General features: G+C 43.7%; 1 long non-coding RNA gene across 1 annotated transcript; it reads left to right on the top strand.

Moving 5' to 3' along the window:
* Positions 1-13,707: 13,707 nt before the first annotated feature.
* LOC147346328 (uncharacterized) lies at positions 13,708-17,031 on the top strand. The gene is made up of 2 exons (XR_015153554.1): positions 13,708-13,839; positions 16,773-17,031. It is a non-coding gene; the product is annotated as an uncharacterized LOC147346328 (long non-coding RNA).
* The last annotated feature ends 854 nt before the right edge of the window (positions 17,032-17,885 follow it).

The following is a 17,885-nucleotide window of genomic DNA, read 5'->3' as shown; positions in this document are numbered from 1 at the left end:
AGCTCAGGAGCAAGCGTGGCTGTGGAGACCGCTTCTGCTGCGAGTGTGGGGCGAGAGGTTCAGCACCAATGGTGGCCTTAAGGGAAGGAGTAAGAGATAGGGTTTGTGGCCAAGGGGAGAGACAACTTAATTTGGGGTTAGTCTAGGGAGTTTAGGTTAATACCAGTTTGTGTGTACATACACGCACACGCATGCCAGTGTTTTCATTTATTTATCTATCAATTTATATGAAATTAAAGAAATTGAAGCATAGTTGATTTACAATGCTGTTCTAATTTCAGGTGTACAGCAAAGTGATTCAGTCACACATATATACATATATATACACATATATATATACATATTCTTTTCCAGGTTATTTTCCCTTAGCGGTTATTCCAAGATATTGACTAGAGTTTGCTGTGCTGTACAGTAGGTCCTTGTTGGTTATATATAGTAATATAAATATGGTAATCCCAAACTTCTAATTTATTTTCGTCCCCCACATTTTGTTTTTAAAGAAAAGCAGGGGAAAGAATGGTCACAGAACAAATTAAAAATGCTTCCTCCTAGAAGTGAACACTCTATGGGTACATAGGAGACTATGTTTTCTGATTTTGCCCACCCAGTGTTCCGTAAAGTAACGTTTATGTCCTTCACTCAAATTAAGGACACTGAGAGTCTGGGGCGTTGACAACACTGGAACTCAAGCCTGTTTGCCTTCCAAGCCCAGGTTTTGCCCTCAGTGCCAGATTATCATGAAGTCTTTGAATATATTGTGGCAACCTATTAAAAAGGGCTTCCTTGATGGCTCAGTGGTAAAGAATCTGCCAGCAATGCAGGAGACCCAGGTTTGCTCCCTGGGTCAGGAAGATCCCTTGGAGGAGGGCATGGCAACCCACTCCAGTACTTGCCTGGGGAATCCCAGGGACAGAGGACCCTGCAGTCCACAGGGTCAGACATGACTGCGGTGACTAAGCAGCAGCATTAAACAGGGCAGGCGTCTGCTATGTGGCTAGAATATTACACGGGGACCAGGCTGGACATCTAAAGGGAAATGAAGAAAATTCTGATTACTCATCTTTAGTGTGTGTGTGTCTCTGGAAAACAGCCCACTGACTCTGGGTTGAAGAGGCATTCGGGATACTAAGCACATGCGGGGAGCCATCACTGAGAAGCAAATGGAGAGCTAGATTTGGGGTATGGTGAAGATTTGCTTGGAAAGAGTGCTCTGCTCTGTGTGGTAAGGACACAGCTTGGAAGATCTCTCAGTGATCAGAGTGGGGCATGGTTGAGGCATCGAAATGGGTCAGGGAGCGAGATCTGAAAAACAGAAGAACAAAAATATTGCCCCAAACATGTTTAAGTAAAGGGAGCTTCTATGTGAAAAGGGGGAAGGAAGAGGAACCTCTCAGGGGACCTGACAGGGTTTGGAGGCAGGATGTTGAGAGTCCAGAAATAACACATCAAGAAAAGCCAGTGGGGTTTAGTGCAGGGCAGAAGGGGTCTGGCAGCAGGGTGAGGGTCAGCGAGCAAAGCCCTGTAACTGAGAGAGGGCTCGAGCTGGTTGGATCCACCGTAAATGGGAACCATCCTCCTTTCTGTTTGAGCGCTGCTCGGATTCCCATGGCAACGGCCGTCCACACCTCCCCACATATGGAGGCTCTAGAGAGGAATGGAGGGCCTAAAATGTTTGAAGTTATACAAAATCACTTCCATGTGGAAACGTAGCAGAATACATTATTTAAACTTAATAAGAGACATCAGAGGGGGAATGCTGACAACTGTTTTCGGGTATATGACAGTTTATGAAATAAAGCTTGCTGAAAGAAGTGGCTATGTCCATTAGGGAGACACCAGAGAGAAAGGGCCGAACCTCATCTTATGTTGAACCTGATCACACAAAAGAAGGAGGCCGCTCTCAGTGATGGTGTTTCGACCTGAAGGGAAACGGTGGAAACTCATTCTATGGAGAACATGATTGCACTTCAAACAAGAAATATTTTCAGCTCATTGGGCTCTATAGAAAAGTTTTAATAATCCATCTTTTTTTACTTCTTTAGAGTTTGGCCAGGCTGTGAAAGTGCAAAATATACTCAACTATATTTAGAAAGAAGGTACTTGGAGTCAGCAGTTCTGCTCATTGAGAATTGATAATTATCAGAAATCCCAAAGGGGAGTCTGTTCATGCAGGGTCTCTCTGCAAATTCATATGAATATTAATTTTTGTGTGTGTGACAATTAGGACGAAGCTTGCTATTCTGAACCAAACCTGCAGAGCCCCCAAGGTTCACTTTCAACTCATGTGGGTTATTTCTCTCTCATGGTGGCCACTTTCTGGAAGATCTATTTTGCAGGGATGAAATAATCATGAATATCAGTCAACCCTTTAAGGAAGAGCGTGTGTCTATGTTAAAATAAGATATTTACATTCTGTTATTTATCTCTTTCAAATTTTTTATAATTAAAAACTTAAGTTTATTATTTATTCCATTGTAAAAGTACTGCCTGCTCCATGGGCTGCCCTGGTGGCTCAGACAGTAAAGAATCTGCCTGCAATGTAGGAGACCCAGGTTAGAGCCCTGGGTTGGGAAGATACCCTAGAAGAGGGAATGGCTATCTACTCCAGTATTCTTGCCCGGAAAATTTCATGGACAGAAGAGATCAATCCATGATGACTGAGGTCAAGATAATGAGTACTTTTGAGGGCATCAGTGGCTAGAAGGGGGCTGAGGAGCTTCTTGTTGGGAGATGGAATAGATCTGGTTAAGGGCCACCTGTATGTACACAAACGTAAATATCCGTCAAGCTGTGTACTGCAGATTTGTGTACATTATTTAAGTTAGAGCTCATTAAACATAAGCAATGTTGACCGTTATAAGATAGTTTTAAAATACATAAAGGTAGAAAGAAATAATCATTTATTGCTCATAGAAAACCATTGCTGATCTAGTGGACTATTTCAGTATTTTCTGCTTTTTTTAAATTGAAGTATAGTTGATTTACAACGTTTAAGGTGTACAGCAGATTGGTTCAATTATACGCATATATGTATATGTATTCTTTTTCAGATTCTTTTCCATTATGGCTTATTCAGTTCAGTTCAGTTCAGTTCAGTCGCTCAGTCGTGTCTGACTCTTTGCAACCCCATGAATCACAGCACGCCAGGCCTCCCTGTCCGTCACCAATTCCCGGAGTTCACTCAGACTCACGTCCATCGAGTAAGTGATGCCATCCAGCCATCTCATTCTCTCGTCCCCTTCTCCTCCTGCCCCCAATCCCTCCCAGCATCAGAGTCTTTTCCAATGAGTCAACTCTTCGCATGAGGTGGCCAAAGTACTGGAGTTTCAGCTTCAGCATCATTCCCTCCAAAGAAATCCCAGGGCTTATCTCCTTCAGAATGGACTGGTTGGATCTCCTTGCAGTCCAAGGGACTCTCAAGAGTCTTCTCCAACACCACACTTCAAAAGCATCAATTCTTCGGCGCTCAGCCTTCTTCACAGTCCAACTCTCACATCCACACATGACCACAGGAAAAACCATAGCCTTGACTAGCCGGACCTTTGTTGGCAAAGTAATGTCTCTGCTTTTGAATATGCTATCTAGGTATGGGTTATTACAAGATATTAATAGAGTTCCCTGTGCTATACAGTAAGCTCTTGTTGTTTATGTATTTTATATATAGTAGTACGTATCTGCTAATCCCAAGTTCCTAATTTATCCCTCTCCCATCTTTCCCCTTTGGTAACAATAAGTTTGTTTTCTATGACCTTGAGTCAATTTTGTTTTATTAATAAATTCCTCATTTTATGAATAAATTTATTTTATAAGATTCCACATATTAGTGATATCTTCTGTTTGTCTTGGTCTGATTTACTTCAGTTACTATGAGAATCTTTGCGTCCATCCATGTTGCTTCAAATGGCGTTATTTCATTCTTTTTACAGCTGAGTAATGACTGTTTTTTCAATGCATAGTCTTTACGAATTGAGATTATAATCCATATACAATTTATATACCTTTAGTTCACATTTTTAACATAAACATTTTCCAAGGAACTCTACAAACCCTTGAAAAATGTAATTTCCCCTCAGAGATACTAAAGTTGAATTGGAGATACCCACAGATATAGGGTAAACAGTGGTGCCAATCTATAGAATGTAGCACAGCCTATGTAAGGCAGGTGTAGATTTGGGTGAAGGTTCAGGAAGATGATGATAAACTTAGGTTGGTGAGTGGAAATTAATCCTGGAAGGTCTAGATTCTGGAAGAACTGACCAACAATTCAAAAGACTTGAAGCTTTCTAAGCTTTATAAGCTTGCAATATAACTAGATCTAGAAGATAATGCATTGAGAAATGAGGATCTTTACATCAGAACTTCCTTACTGTTGTGTCATGAGTGGGTTACTGTGGGTTGAGATGTTTATTTCCTAGTCCTTCTGGGTATCTGGGTGAGGCTTGAGTGGCTGGAGTCCCTGGGCCACAAACAGATTTCTCTTTCTACTCCAAGTAACAATCTCTGTGTTTGTCGAAAGGTGAAAGTGGTGGAGAAGCCTAGTCCACGTGACAAGCTGTCTCACCTATCAAACCCCTGCTCGCAGCAGGAGCTTGAACAAATATCACTGAGTCAGCCCCTACTCCAAATAAATGATGTAAGTTCTGTGGTTTCTGCGAGAAATGTATGGATCTCTGGGTGGGTAATAATAGCACAGTAAGGATTCCTTTTTCATCTTGATCTGTTCTAACAAGAACCTTTTTATGGGGATGATATGAGTTTATAACCTAAAAGTCAGAGAGATGAATGGTTAGTCCAACATCACATAATTAGGAGGTGATAGAGTGGGGGTCCAAACCTAGATTTTCCTGTTTGTGTTCTTTCTATTGATACTAATGGGTTTTAGTCCCCTTTCCCTGCTTTTCCAAACTGAATTTTGCAGGACTATAATATATGAAGGAGATAAACATGGTGCTACTGTGGTTGAAAGGAAACAGGGGGGGATCTTTCAGAATTTTTTTAGCACAACTTTCCTGGTATCTCTGAGTCTGTGGCTCCCAGAACTCAAGGGACCAGTTTGAAAATGCTACATTCCATCATCTTGTTTCATCAGGGCTTTGTGTGGCAGTCCTTGATAACTGGAAAACAAAAAGCTGGTTTTTATATCATTAGTTTTCACTTTTTGAGTTTGTAATTTTGGTTCTTCTCTCGGTCAGTTGATCAATTGTAGTTTGTCTTTCCTAGTGGGAAGATGGGATTATATTTTCCTGAGTTTGTACATATCTGATACCTTCTTTAGTAATTCCTATTATACAAAAACAATGATTTGGTTGGGAATAAAAATTCATGTTCACTGACTTTCAACCTCACAACTCTCCAGATGTTGCTCCATGGTCATCTTGCACGGAGCATTGGTGTATGGCATGGGTTGCCATTTCCTCCTCCAGCAAACCTTCCTGACCCAGGGACTGAGCCTATGTCTCTTGTGTCTCCTGCATTGGCAGGCACATTCTTTACCACTGGAGCCACCTGGGAAGCATTACAAACAAATAATTTTAATTGTTATAGCTAATTGTTTTCAGCTCAGATTTTTATAGGATTTTCTTCATCCTTATAATTAAAAATATACAACTATAAGTCTAAATACGGTTGTTTATTCATGACTTTGCTTGTAACACAGTGACACCCTTCAATATTTCTCTTTTCTTAGGTTCAAGAAATTTTCTATAATTCTGCATTCATTTATTTCTTCAGTTTCAAGAGGCTTAATTCAAAGATTTTATTCAAGGATCTTTTGCTCTGAAAGACTGAGACTAAATGTCAAACTCAATATTTTTCTCATAAATTTCATCTTTGTAATATTTCCTCTCCTATATCCCAGAGAATGTATCAGTTATGTCCTTCACACTATTCACCCACTTTTTTGTAGTTTTAAACCTGGTCTTTACTAGCTTCAATGCATATTTCTATTTTGTTATTGCATTTTTTCTTGCACTTGTCCTTACCTGTATTTGTTTTTATCTTGTTCTAATTTCTTGTCATCTCAGTTTGAGTTTCTTTCCCTTTCTTTCTTCCTTCCTCTCTCAGTCTCTTTCCTTTCCCTCCTTCCTTCCTTTATTGCTTCTCTCATGACTTTTTTTTGTTATTACATGACCCCATCTTTAAGCATATTCTTGACAGTAAAATCCATTAAGTTTCTGTGACTACTCATTTGTAAATATTCTATTATCTTTGTCTATTCAGACATCAGAACAAACTGTAGAGTATTGGGAAAAAAAGAAATTGGGTAAAAAGAACAAAAGATGGGTCTTTGTCAGGCAGAACTAGGTGAACAGAGCAGAGAACTATGATGCAGCCACAAGGCAGTGTTTAGTGCATATTGAATACATAGAAGATGCTCAATAAATGGTAGCTGTTAGTATTCTTGATCTTTCATATTATTTTTCATATGCAATCTTGTTTGGCAACTTACTATTCCTGTTTTATAAATGTGGCTTAGAGAGGATAATTGATTTTCCCTTTTTCATGATGCTAGTTGACATTAGGGTTAACTCTCCTACCTTTCAGTAATGTAAAGAGATCCTCTGAGTCCTGCAAATTGTCTGGAGATGATGTACTTTAATACCCTCATTTTCCAGATAAAGAAACAAGCCTAGAGAGAAAGAGGATTATTAAGGTTTTATAGCTAATTACTAGTAGCATCCAGACCAGAACTCACTGCCCCATAAACAAAATTTTCTTTCCTGTTTGCAGGAAACGATCACGTACCATGTGGCTCTACTATCCCTGCCCCAGACGCCATTGCCCCGCGCTGGGCTGACGCGGTTTCTGTCCGCACAGCCTCCCTGCCTTTGGGGAGCCGTCCTCTCCTCTCTGTGTGGCTCTCGGGAGGCTGAGTCCTAGGACCTACCCATCTGGCTGCACACGCAGCATAGGTAAGGTAGCTTGCAATAAAACTTTTTCCCCTTTGTTTGCAATGATTTAAGTTAATGGGCAAAGGGTTGAATTAGTAATATTTTAAATTATGATAATTTTATGTATAGAGTGAAGTGAAGTGTGTCTTTACTAGACAGTGTTGGATGAACAGAGCTATGAAATGTAAAATAGCAAGAATGGCATCTGGCTCTGTATCTACCTTCCTCCACTCCCTAAGTGGTTTCCACTCAGGTCAGCAAAGGTGAGGGCAACAGCGTATATACCATAGACTACAAACTCAAACTACCACACAATTGCACTCATCTCACACGCTAGTAAAGTAATGCTCAAAATTCTCCAAGCCAGGCTTCAGCAATACGTGAACCATGAACTTCGAGATGTTCAAGCTGGTTTTAGAAAAGGCAGAGAAACCAGAGATTAAATTGCCAACATCCACTGGATCATCGAAAAAGCAAGAGAGTTCCAGAAAAACGTCTATTTCTGCTTTATTGACTATGCCAAAGCCTTTGACTGTGTGGATCACAATAAACTGTGGAAAATTCTGAAAGAGACGGGAATACCAGACCACCTGACCTGCCTCTTGAGAAACCTATATGCAGGTCAGGAAGCAACAGTTAGAACTGGACATGGAACAACAGACTGGTTCCAAATAGGAAAAGGAGTACGTCAAGGCTGTATATTGTCAGCCTGCTTATTTAACTTATATGCAGAGTACATCATGAGAAACGCTGGACTGGAAGAAGCACAAGCTGGAACCAAGATTGCCGGGAGAAATATCAATCACCTCAGATATGCAGATGACACCACCCTTATGGCAGAAAGTGAAGAGGAACTCAAAAGCCTCTTGATGAAAGTGAAAGAGGAGAGTGAAAAAGTTGGCTTAAAGCTCAACATTCAGAAAATGAAGATCATGGCATCTGGTCCCATCACTTCATGGGAAATAGATGGGGAAACAGTGTCAGACTTTATTTTTTGGGCTCCAAAATCACTACAGATGGTGACTGCAGCCATGAAATTAAAAGACGCTTACTCCTTGGAAGGAAAGTTATGACAACCTAGAAAGCATATTCAAAAGCAGGGACATTACTTTGCCAACAAAGGTCCATCTAGTCAAGGCTATGGTTTTTCCAGTGGTCATGTATGGATGTGAAAGTTGGACTGTGAAGAAGGCTGAGCACTGAAGAATTGATGCTTTTGAACAGTGGTGTTGGAGAAGACTCTTGAGAGTCCCTTGGACTGCAAGGAGATCCAACCAATCCATTCTAAAGGAGATCAGCCCTGGGATTTCTTTGGAAGGAATGATGCTAAAGCTGAAACTCCAGTACTTTGGCCACCTCATGCGACAAGTTAACTCATTGGAAAAGACTCTGATGCTGGGAGGGATTGAGGGTAGGAGGAGAAGGGGACGACAGAGGATAAAATGGCTGGATGACATCACCGACTCGATGGACGTGAGTCTGAGTGAACTCCGGAAGTTGGTGATGCACAGGGAGGCCTGCATGCTGCAATTCATGGGGTTGCAAAGAGTCAGACACGACTGAGCGCCTGAACTGAACTGAACTGAACTGAACTGATAAGGTGGTAAGGTTGTGGCTGGGAGCTGTGAGGGTTCTAATTGAAATGTCCTTTCTTCTTTTACATTCTTCCTTAACTTATGTTATGCTTATATTGTGCATGCTAAGTCGTTTCAGTCTTGTCTGTGTCTGACTATTTGCCACCCCATGGACTGTAGCCCACCAGGTTCCTCTGTCCGTGGGATTCCCCAGGCAAGAATATTGGAGCAGCTTTCCATGCCCTCCTCTAGCGGATCCTTCTGACCCAGAGGTCGAACCCGCGTCTCTTGTGTCTCCTGCATTGGCAGGTGTATTCTTTACCCCTAGTGCCACCTGAGACGCACCATGTTTATATTATAAGCATCCATATTTGGATAGCAGCACTGGCTAGGGTAGAGGATTAAATGTATTGATGATTGAAACACTTAGAACAGTGTCTTGCGTACACAAAGTGCTATAAAATAGGCTTTTCTATAAACCTGAAAAAAAGTGAAAGTCGCTCAGTTATGTTCGACTCTTTGCCACCCCATGGACTATACAGTCCATGGCATTCTCCAGGCCAGAATACTGGAGTGGGTAGCCTTTCCCTTCTCCAGGGGATCTCCCCAACCCAGGGATTGAACCCATGTCTCTCACGTTACAGGCAGATTCTTTACCAGGTGAAGCACAAGGGAAGCACATATAGCTGGAAGTAACACAGTGTTGAGAAGATTAGGGGGCTCAGACTGGAACTCAGGAATCCTGAGGAGGGCTACATTCTCATAACCCTCTGAAGAAAGTCACCTTGGGGGTGGGTTGGCTGGCAGTGGAATCACTTCCCAGGGGACAGAATGCTTTCATGGCCCTTTTGTGAGTAAAAATGATGCTTCGGGAGCTGTGGTGAAGTTTAGTCACTTGGACGCCTGGGGACAAAGGCTACAAGTGCATGTGGCATATTCTGTGATTACCCCTGGCGATGATGGCATGCAGGAGGTGGAGCAGGAGGGGGAAATTATCAGTCTCCTGCAAGGCACCGCTGCCCTCCTGCTGGGGAATGGGCGTCCTCAGAGGGCAAGAAGTCCCAAATAGAGCTTCATCCCTGACTCAGAGCTCGCCCGGCCCTTGCTGTGATGGCTTAATTTGCCTGCTCAAGTGTTGGTGCCCTACCCACTCTGTGCCCCTTAATAGATGGAGTGTGAAGCCCCTGAAAAGTCCACTCTATTAGGGCAGTAAAAATATTCTGTACGATATCATAATGGTGGATGTATGTTGTTGTGTGTGTGTGTGTGTGTGTGTGTGTGTGTCAGTGTGTTAGTCGCTTGGTCATGTCCAACTCTTTGCAACCCCATGGACTGTAGCCCACCAGGTTCTTCTGTCCATGGACTTCTCCAGGCTAGAATACTGGAGTAGGTAGCCATTCCCTTCTTCAGGGGATCTTCCTGACCCAGGGATCAAACCCAGGTCTCCTGCATTGCAGGCAGATTCTTTACTGTCTGAGCTACCAGGGAAGACCACCTGTTGTTATACATTTGTCTAAACCAACAGAATGTACAAGACTGAGGATGAACCCTAAGATAAACCATGGACTCTGGGTGACAATTGCTGTGTCAATGTCAGTTCATCAGTTGTAACGAAGGCACCATGTATGGTGGGATGTAGATCATGGGGAGGCTGTGCACGGGTCCGGGCAGCGGGTACAGGAAATCCTTGTGCTTTTCTTTTCATTTTGTTGCTAACCCAACTGCTCTGAAGAGACAGAATTTTTTAAAAAGCCCACTCAACCTGGCTAAGAAATCCATGCAGGGTGCCTCTCCCTGGCTACCCTCTTCCCTCCCTGTTCTTCCTGTACTTTGCCAAACACATCAGGTGCTATGGGCTGAGCTGTGTCACCTCCACCCCCAAATTCATATGTTGGGGTCATAATCCCCAGTACTTCTGAGTGTGACTATTTGGAGATAGAGTTGGCAAAGAACTGATTAAGTTAAAATGAGATTGCACTTCCCTGGTGGTCCAGTGGTTAAGAATTTGCGATGACAATGCAGGGGGCAGGAGTTCGATTCCTGGTCAGGGAACTAAGATCCCAACATGTGTGTGGCACAACCAGAAAAGAAAAAAAAAGTTAAAATGAGGTCATTAGGACGGGTTCAAAAACCCAGTGGTAAAGAATCCACCTGCCAAGGCAGGAGGTGCAAGAGACACAGGTTCGATCCCTGGGTCGGGAAGGTCCCCTGGAGAAGGAAATGGCAACCCACTCCAGTATTCTTGCCTGGAAAATCCCATGGACAGAGGAGCCTGGCGGGCTACAGTTCATGGGGTCGCAAAGAGTGAGACACGACTGGATGACTGAGCACACACAATCTAACAGACCTGGTGTCCTTATAAGAAAGGAAAATGAGGATGCGGACACGTACCTGTACAGAGGACATGTGCCCGTACAGGGGACACGCGCCCGTACAGTGGGCATGCGCCTGTACAGGGGGCACGCGCCCGTACAGGGGACACGCGCCCGTACAGTGGGCACGCGCCCGTACAGAGAACACGCACCCTTACAGAGGACACGCGCCTGTAGAGAGGACACTCACTCGTACAGAGGACACGCGCCCGTACAGGGGACACGTGCCCGTACAGTGGGCATGCGCCTGTACAGGGGGCACGCGCCCGTACAGGGGACACGCGCCCGTACAGAGAACACGCACCCTTACAGAGGACACGCGCCCGTACAGAGGACGCGTGCCTGTAGAGAGGACAGTCATTCGTACAGAGGACACGGGCCCGTACAGGGGACACACGCCCATACAGGGGACACATGCCCGTACAGCGGGCACGCACCCGTATAGGGGATATGCGCCCGTACAGTGGACACACGCCCATACAGAGGACACGCACCTGTAGAGACGACACTCGTACAGAGGACTCAATGCCCGTACAGTGGACACTCACCCGTACAGAGGACACGCGCCTGTACGGAGGACACTCACCCGGACACGCACCCGTGCAAAGGACATGCGCCCGTACAGAGGCAAGACCATGTGAGGCCCAGGGGGAACGTGCCCATCTCCAAGCTAAGGAAAGAGGCCTCAGAAGAAACCACCCCTGAGGATGCCTTGATATGGGGCTTTCAGGCTTCATAACTGTGACGTGTATTTCTGTGGCTTGAAGCCACCCCACCCGTAGAATCTTGTTATGGCAGCCTTGGCTGTTTAATCCACAGCGTTTCCTGTCTCATCCCATCCGTGCTCACCCGGGCCCGGGGGCAGCGGGCCCACTCCCAGCGCAGCCTGAACGGGGGACACCGAGACCCCAGGCTGACTGTCCGCTCTGCAGCTTCTCACTCGGGCCCTGTACATTTCCAAGTGCCAGGCGACCGACTTATTATTTTTTTTCACATTAGAAACGTCAAGCTGATCAAAGAAACAAACACTTTTAATGAAACATATGTGGGACACTTAGAAGGAGAAGACTTACAACGTGTCCGCTGTGAAACCAGAAGGCTTATGGAAAGTGTGAAGAAGGAGGAGAAAGATAACGGGCTAGGCCGCCAGGGGAGACGCGGCCTACATACTAAACAGAAGGGAAAGCACTCCCCGCCATACACTCACTACTCATTTCCGTATCTAACATAAATCACCAGTGAGCGCACGGGACACGTTCATCTCCCGGCTTTCAGCCCTGTCCACACCCAACGCCGTCATGTACGCTTTGATCTTGGGGAAGGAAATGAAACTCAGACATGGAGATACAGAATTGTCAGAATTGCTTCAAAACCCACACCCTCAAAATCCCATTTCCCCTATTGAGAGATGAATCTTAAGAGCTAAGAATGATGTGAAGATGTTGGACTAGTTTTTTAAAAGTAGACAATGTCTTGATGCTCTTTTGCAACTTTGGTGAGTGTGTACTCATTTATGTCTGGCTCTTTTGCAACCCCCTGGACTGTAACCTGTCAGGCTGCTCTGTCCGTGGGATCTTCCAGGCAAGAATCCTGAAGTGGGTTGCCATTTCCTCCTCCAGGGGATCTTCCCAACCCAGAGGGCAAACCTCTGTCTCCTGCGTCTCATACGTCGGTAGATGGACTCTTTACCACTGTGCCACCTAGGAAGCCCTTGCAACTTTGGATCTTAGGGAAAATCCTGGCCAAAGACGGGATGGTGCTGATGCAAGGATGATGAAAAATTCCACTTTGGATTGTTTGTTGTGTCACAGACATTGCACTTGGGATGATTCTGTATTGCATATAGCATGAAAGCTGGTTTTCTACATTTTGACTGGTTACTAAGTGAATATTAATTATATTTCCATAGAAGCCTGCAAAAATCGGTGTGCATTTCCCAAGGTAATCTTTTGGGAGGATAAAAGTGTATTTGCTATGGTATATATAAATATGACCAGTACACGAATCCCCTCATAACGCTTGTGACATTGTAAGGCTCCCTCGGCACGTCTTAACATGAACTTGGGAAGAGCTACAAATATGTCTTCTTTATTCTCAAACATTTAGACATTCCTTCTCTGTTGTCTAGCCAAGTCTTAAACTAGACTCTGGGTTGTTAAGGATGGTTGAAGTCAGGAAATGGAGCGCAGCTCTGATTCACCTCTGCCAGGCTCCCTCCTCCTGCTCTCTTTTCTTTCCCCGGGAGGGTCCCCAGAAGAGTCCCTGGAAGAGGGGCTCTGACCTTAACCAGAAGAAACCTTTCTCTTCTTTCCTCTAAAAGGATGATGGTCACCAGAGTGTGGGGTCTTGAGTGTGGAGGCAGAGATGAGGTGGTATGTGTTAGGGTGTGTGTGTCTGTATGTGTATGTGTGTGCGTATGTGTGCATGTATATGCATGTGTATGTGTGTGTGTGTGTGTAAGTGTGTGTATGTACTATTATTATTTGGGAGTCTGAAATTTTATTCTGTTTCTTTGAAAAATATTTTTTAACTTCTGCTAAGTTCTCTCCACTGAAAGGATCATTCAGAACCTTTTAATGCCCTACCCCACTGTGCTTGGTTTTGTGACTCTAACTCCTAACTACTTCTCAAGTAGCTTCTGAGTTACCATTTAGGGAGACCATGCCAGCATCAAGGACAAGATGTACCAGACAATGAAGGAGATGATTTATTGGGGCTTTTGCAATAGAGAGAAATTTATTAATGAGGAATGTCTCAGAGGGGGAAAAAAAGGAGGCTGTGTGGGGTTTTATAGAGGCCAGTAAACAAGGAAGTCATTCGTGAGTCTCTTGGGAGCCATTCAGAGGGATACAGCCTTGTCTTATCTGGACTATGGGAGAGAAAGGGGGTTTGTTGCTATTAGCTGTTTCCAGAAACATTAAAATGTAGGGGTGTTTCACAACCATGGCTGTTTTCCTGGAGCACAGGACTCAGGGCAAGTTCAACACTGGCCCCAGCAGCGTGGTGAGTTGAGTTGACTCAACCTCTTTAGAGAATTTACCTTTCATCTGTTTATTGGGTCTTAGTTTTACAGTCCCAAATCTTAGGTGTTTAACTGAAGTTTAACTAAGATCTGAGTCCTCCCTTTCTACTGATGCTGAGACTGAAATAGCAGTTTACTTCCATGTTTAAATATTTAGGCACTTTAGGATACTGGTCACCTGAGTATTTAAACTTTTTTCAGTCAGAGCTAGCGCTTCCCTTGTTTCTCTCTTCTCCCTCAGCCTTGATTAGAGTTCCACGGTTAGGTGATCTGGCCTCAGTGGGAGGCATTTGGTCCCCACTTTCTGCCCTCTTGGCTGAAGGACCTTACGGGCCCTTCTTCTCTCTGTCCTTGTAGGTCCCTCTGTGTCCCTGTTCCCCTGCATTGTAAGGTCCCTGCAGGTTCGCCAACACTCCACTCTCCTCTTGGGTGCAGCAAGGGGAGAAGCCAGATTTTGTAGGGAGAGATTTAGTTAAATTTGTGGAGCTCCCTTTGAGAAACAGAATATGAATTTTTCACTTAGTGGGGTTAAGTATATTGTGTGCGTGCATGCATGCTCGGTTGTGTCCGACTCTTTGTGATCCCATGGACTGTATGCAGCCTGCCAGGCTCTACTGTCCATAGAACTTTCCAAGCAAGGATAGCCATTTCCTCCTCCAGGGGATCTTCTCCACCTGGGGATCGAACCCGCATCTCCTGCATTGGCAGGTGGATTCTTTACCACCGTGCCACGTGGGAAGGATTACTGAGGATATTTCCTGGCTGGGAAGAGCCTCCATTTTGACTGGGCATCAGTGAAAGCTGAAGGCGCTTCTTGTAATTTCATATCTTGTGACTAGAAGAACTTCCCACAGGCTGGTGCCTGGCTCCATACATTGGAAACCCTTTCTCTCCATGACTTTCTGGTTCTTGGTGCTGTAGGACGTATTCATATTAGATGGCATCTTCTGGCCCTGCAACTTTGTGCCATGACTCTGGGTGTTGGCACAGGGGATGCTAGGAGGCTTTTTGGTATCCATTGGTATACTTGGATGGCTAGCCAAGCAACTATACACAGAAGTGCCTGGGAACCATAAGAATACATCTGACTAAACTCAAACATAAGTGTATTCTCACCGCTGTATTTAAAATGGATAATCAACAAGGAAATGCTCTATGGCACACGGAACTCTGCTCAATGTTATGTGACAGCCTGGAGTGGAGGGGAGTGTGGGGGAGGACAAATACATGTGTATGTGTGGCTGAGTCCCCTTCGCTGTTCACCTGAAACTGTCACATTGTCAATCAGCTACACCCCAAGACAGAATAAAAAGTTTAAAAGCATAGGTCCTTCAGAAACACTACTCTATGTCTAAGCAAATGATGCTACCCTCTGCCCTAAAGAAATTGCGTGGAGTTAAACTGGAAAAAAAAAAAAGAAAAAACTTCAAAATATAAGTATATCCTCATCTCAGCTTCCTCTGAGCTGCAGCCCAAAACACTCATGGTTACCCCAACATCATCTGACATGGGAGGGAAGTTAGAATGGAAAGAGACAATGGGCTTAATTCATTGGGGTTCCAGATTTTTACTGTCGCAAGTTTTACAAAATATGGGACTAGGTGAACACACATTTCCTGGGACTTTATAAGGGGGCAGGTAAACGAGGACCCTGAAGCTTAGCCCTGAAGCTGAAGCATCCTAAGCTTCATGAGAAATCCTTTTCTACGGGCACAGGAAATTCAGACGCCTTTCCTGCCTCTCCAGTGCCATGGAAGACTCAGGCTTTTCTAGGTCCTCTCTGCAAACATAATCTACCACCATTTCTCCTTGTCTGTTGCAAAGCTAAGGTGGGGCGTGGGTCTTCTCCCTGAAACTGCTCACTGGTTACCTAAGCACCAACCTCTTGCTGGAGGACATCCCCTCCCTAAACCTATTTGGGGTTCTAGACTTCAGAGTTTCTAGAACTTCTTCCCTACCCCAGGGCTTGGTCCAGAAGGAAGAGGCATACTGTGTAAATCCAGCAGCATCTGAACCCTTCTTGGGCTCTGTTTCACGTCCTCGTCTTCCTCCTGGCTGATCGACATCCATTTCTTTTTGAACCAGAGGACTGTGGTCACATCCTCAGGCATTCTCCTCTCATCTCTGGTTTAAGGATTGACCCTACACCCTGAGTTCCTCGGACCATTAACTTTTTGAAGATCAAAGCTCTTTTTCTTCTTTGGAAAGTCTCGCTCTTACAATGAAGAGACTCAATTTGTAAGACGCTTGTTTCCTTTTTGAAATTAAAAACACCTATTTATGTCCCTGACTGATATTTTTGTGTTTGGCTGATTCACTGAATGCTGCTGATTCAAGGAGTGGAGGACTGTGGGGCAATGAGAGAATTTCAGAAAAAAGAAAGCTCAGGTATTAGCTTCCTATTTTATCCCGCCACATTCACTTTGGGGCTTCAGGATTTTCAATACTTGGTCAACAATTTTCTTAAGAAAACTTATTAATTGCAATTATGAATTCTTATCAGATTATGGCATTGGTGACTAATTTTCAAAATACTATATATGCTATTCTTTTTCTGTTTATTCATTTATTAAAGAATGATTTAATGAGTACATACTATATTGCTATTCTGCTGAGAATACAGGTATGAAAAGACAGGTATGATTTCCACCCTCATTTAGCTTACCATCTGATTGATGAACGCACAACAAATATAATTATATAATTCATAGAATATTTGATTACTGCATACAAAGAGAAATACAAGATACCATGAGAGAGATTAGCAGAGATTTAACTTACATAATTTCAAAATAATAGTTTTGGAATTGTAGTTCTTGGTACTTGACTTTTATGGAACAATTATTTGTTGAATGACCGTGTTTTAAATTTTATATGGGGGTATTATTGATTTACAATGTTGTGTGAGTTTCAGGTGTACAGCAAAGCAATTTCACTCTACATATACACGTATCTTGGAATAGGGAATGGTAGTCCACTCCAGTATTCTTGCCTGGAAAATTCCATGGACAGAGGAGCCTGGCGGGCTACAGTCCGTGGGGCTACAGAGACTTTAACATGACTGAGTGACTGAGCACACACATACAGGTATCTGTTCTTTTTCATATTTTTTCTTAAACATATATTTTTTAATGTGGACCATTTTTAGTCTTTATTAAATTTGTTAAAAGTTTGTTTCTGTTTTCTGTTTTGTGCTTTTGGCCACGAGGCACGTGGGATCTTAGCTCTCCGACCAGGGATCAAAACCGTGGCCCCTGGACTGGAAGGAGAGGTCTCAACCACTGGACAGCCAAGGAAGTCCCCCTTATTCAGATTTTTTCCCATGTAGGTTATCACAGAAAATGAGTAGAGTTCCCTGTGCTATAGAGTAGGTCCTTGTTGATTATCTATTTTATATACAGTAGTGAATATGTTAATCCTGAACTCCTAATTTATTCCTCTCCTGACTATTGACTGATCATTTAGATAAACGGATGACAGAAAGAAATGGAGTCCTTCATTCCTCCCTTTGTGCCCAGACACTGGGACAAGCTTCCTGAACTTTTTCTCTGTGTTTTCTCCTTAAAAGACAGATGTTTTTCTTAACCTAAAGACCTAGTTGATCTGGAACATGAGTAGGAGGATAAGGCATTGAGCCCAGTTTTGCGAGATAAAATGTCAAAGTTAAAGCCAAGATGAATCTTTAGCTTCCAGACCAACTTTGTAAGTGATGTTTTAATTCCTGATAACCTCAACTTGCTTATCTGGTGGCTCAGTCAGTAAAGAACCCGCCTGCAATACAGAAGTTGTGATTTTGATTCCTGGGTTGGGAAGATTCCCTGGAAAAAGAAATGGATACCCACTCCAGTATTCTTGCCTGGGAAATCCTATGGACAGAGGAGCCTGGTGGGGCTCTTCATGGGCTCACAAGAGTTGGACATGACTCACTGACAAAATCGCCACCACCACCACCAACCTCAGCTTAGTCTGTAAGGCTTATTTTACAGATGACAAGAGGGGAAACACAGAGAAGAATTCTGTCTTAGTA

The sequence above is a fragment of the Bos grunniens genome, chromosome 24 (genome assembly GCF_055505025.1).
Source record: "Bos grunniens cultivar Pamir isolate PY7600 chromosome 24, Bosgru_T2T1.0, whole genome shotgun sequence".
Taxonomy (NCBI): domain Eukaryota; kingdom Metazoa; phylum Chordata; class Mammalia; order Artiodactyla; family Bovidae; genus Bos; species Bos grunniens.
The sequence above is the reverse complement of the archived record's forward strand: the minus strand, read 5'-3'. Positions and strand labels throughout refer to the sequence as shown.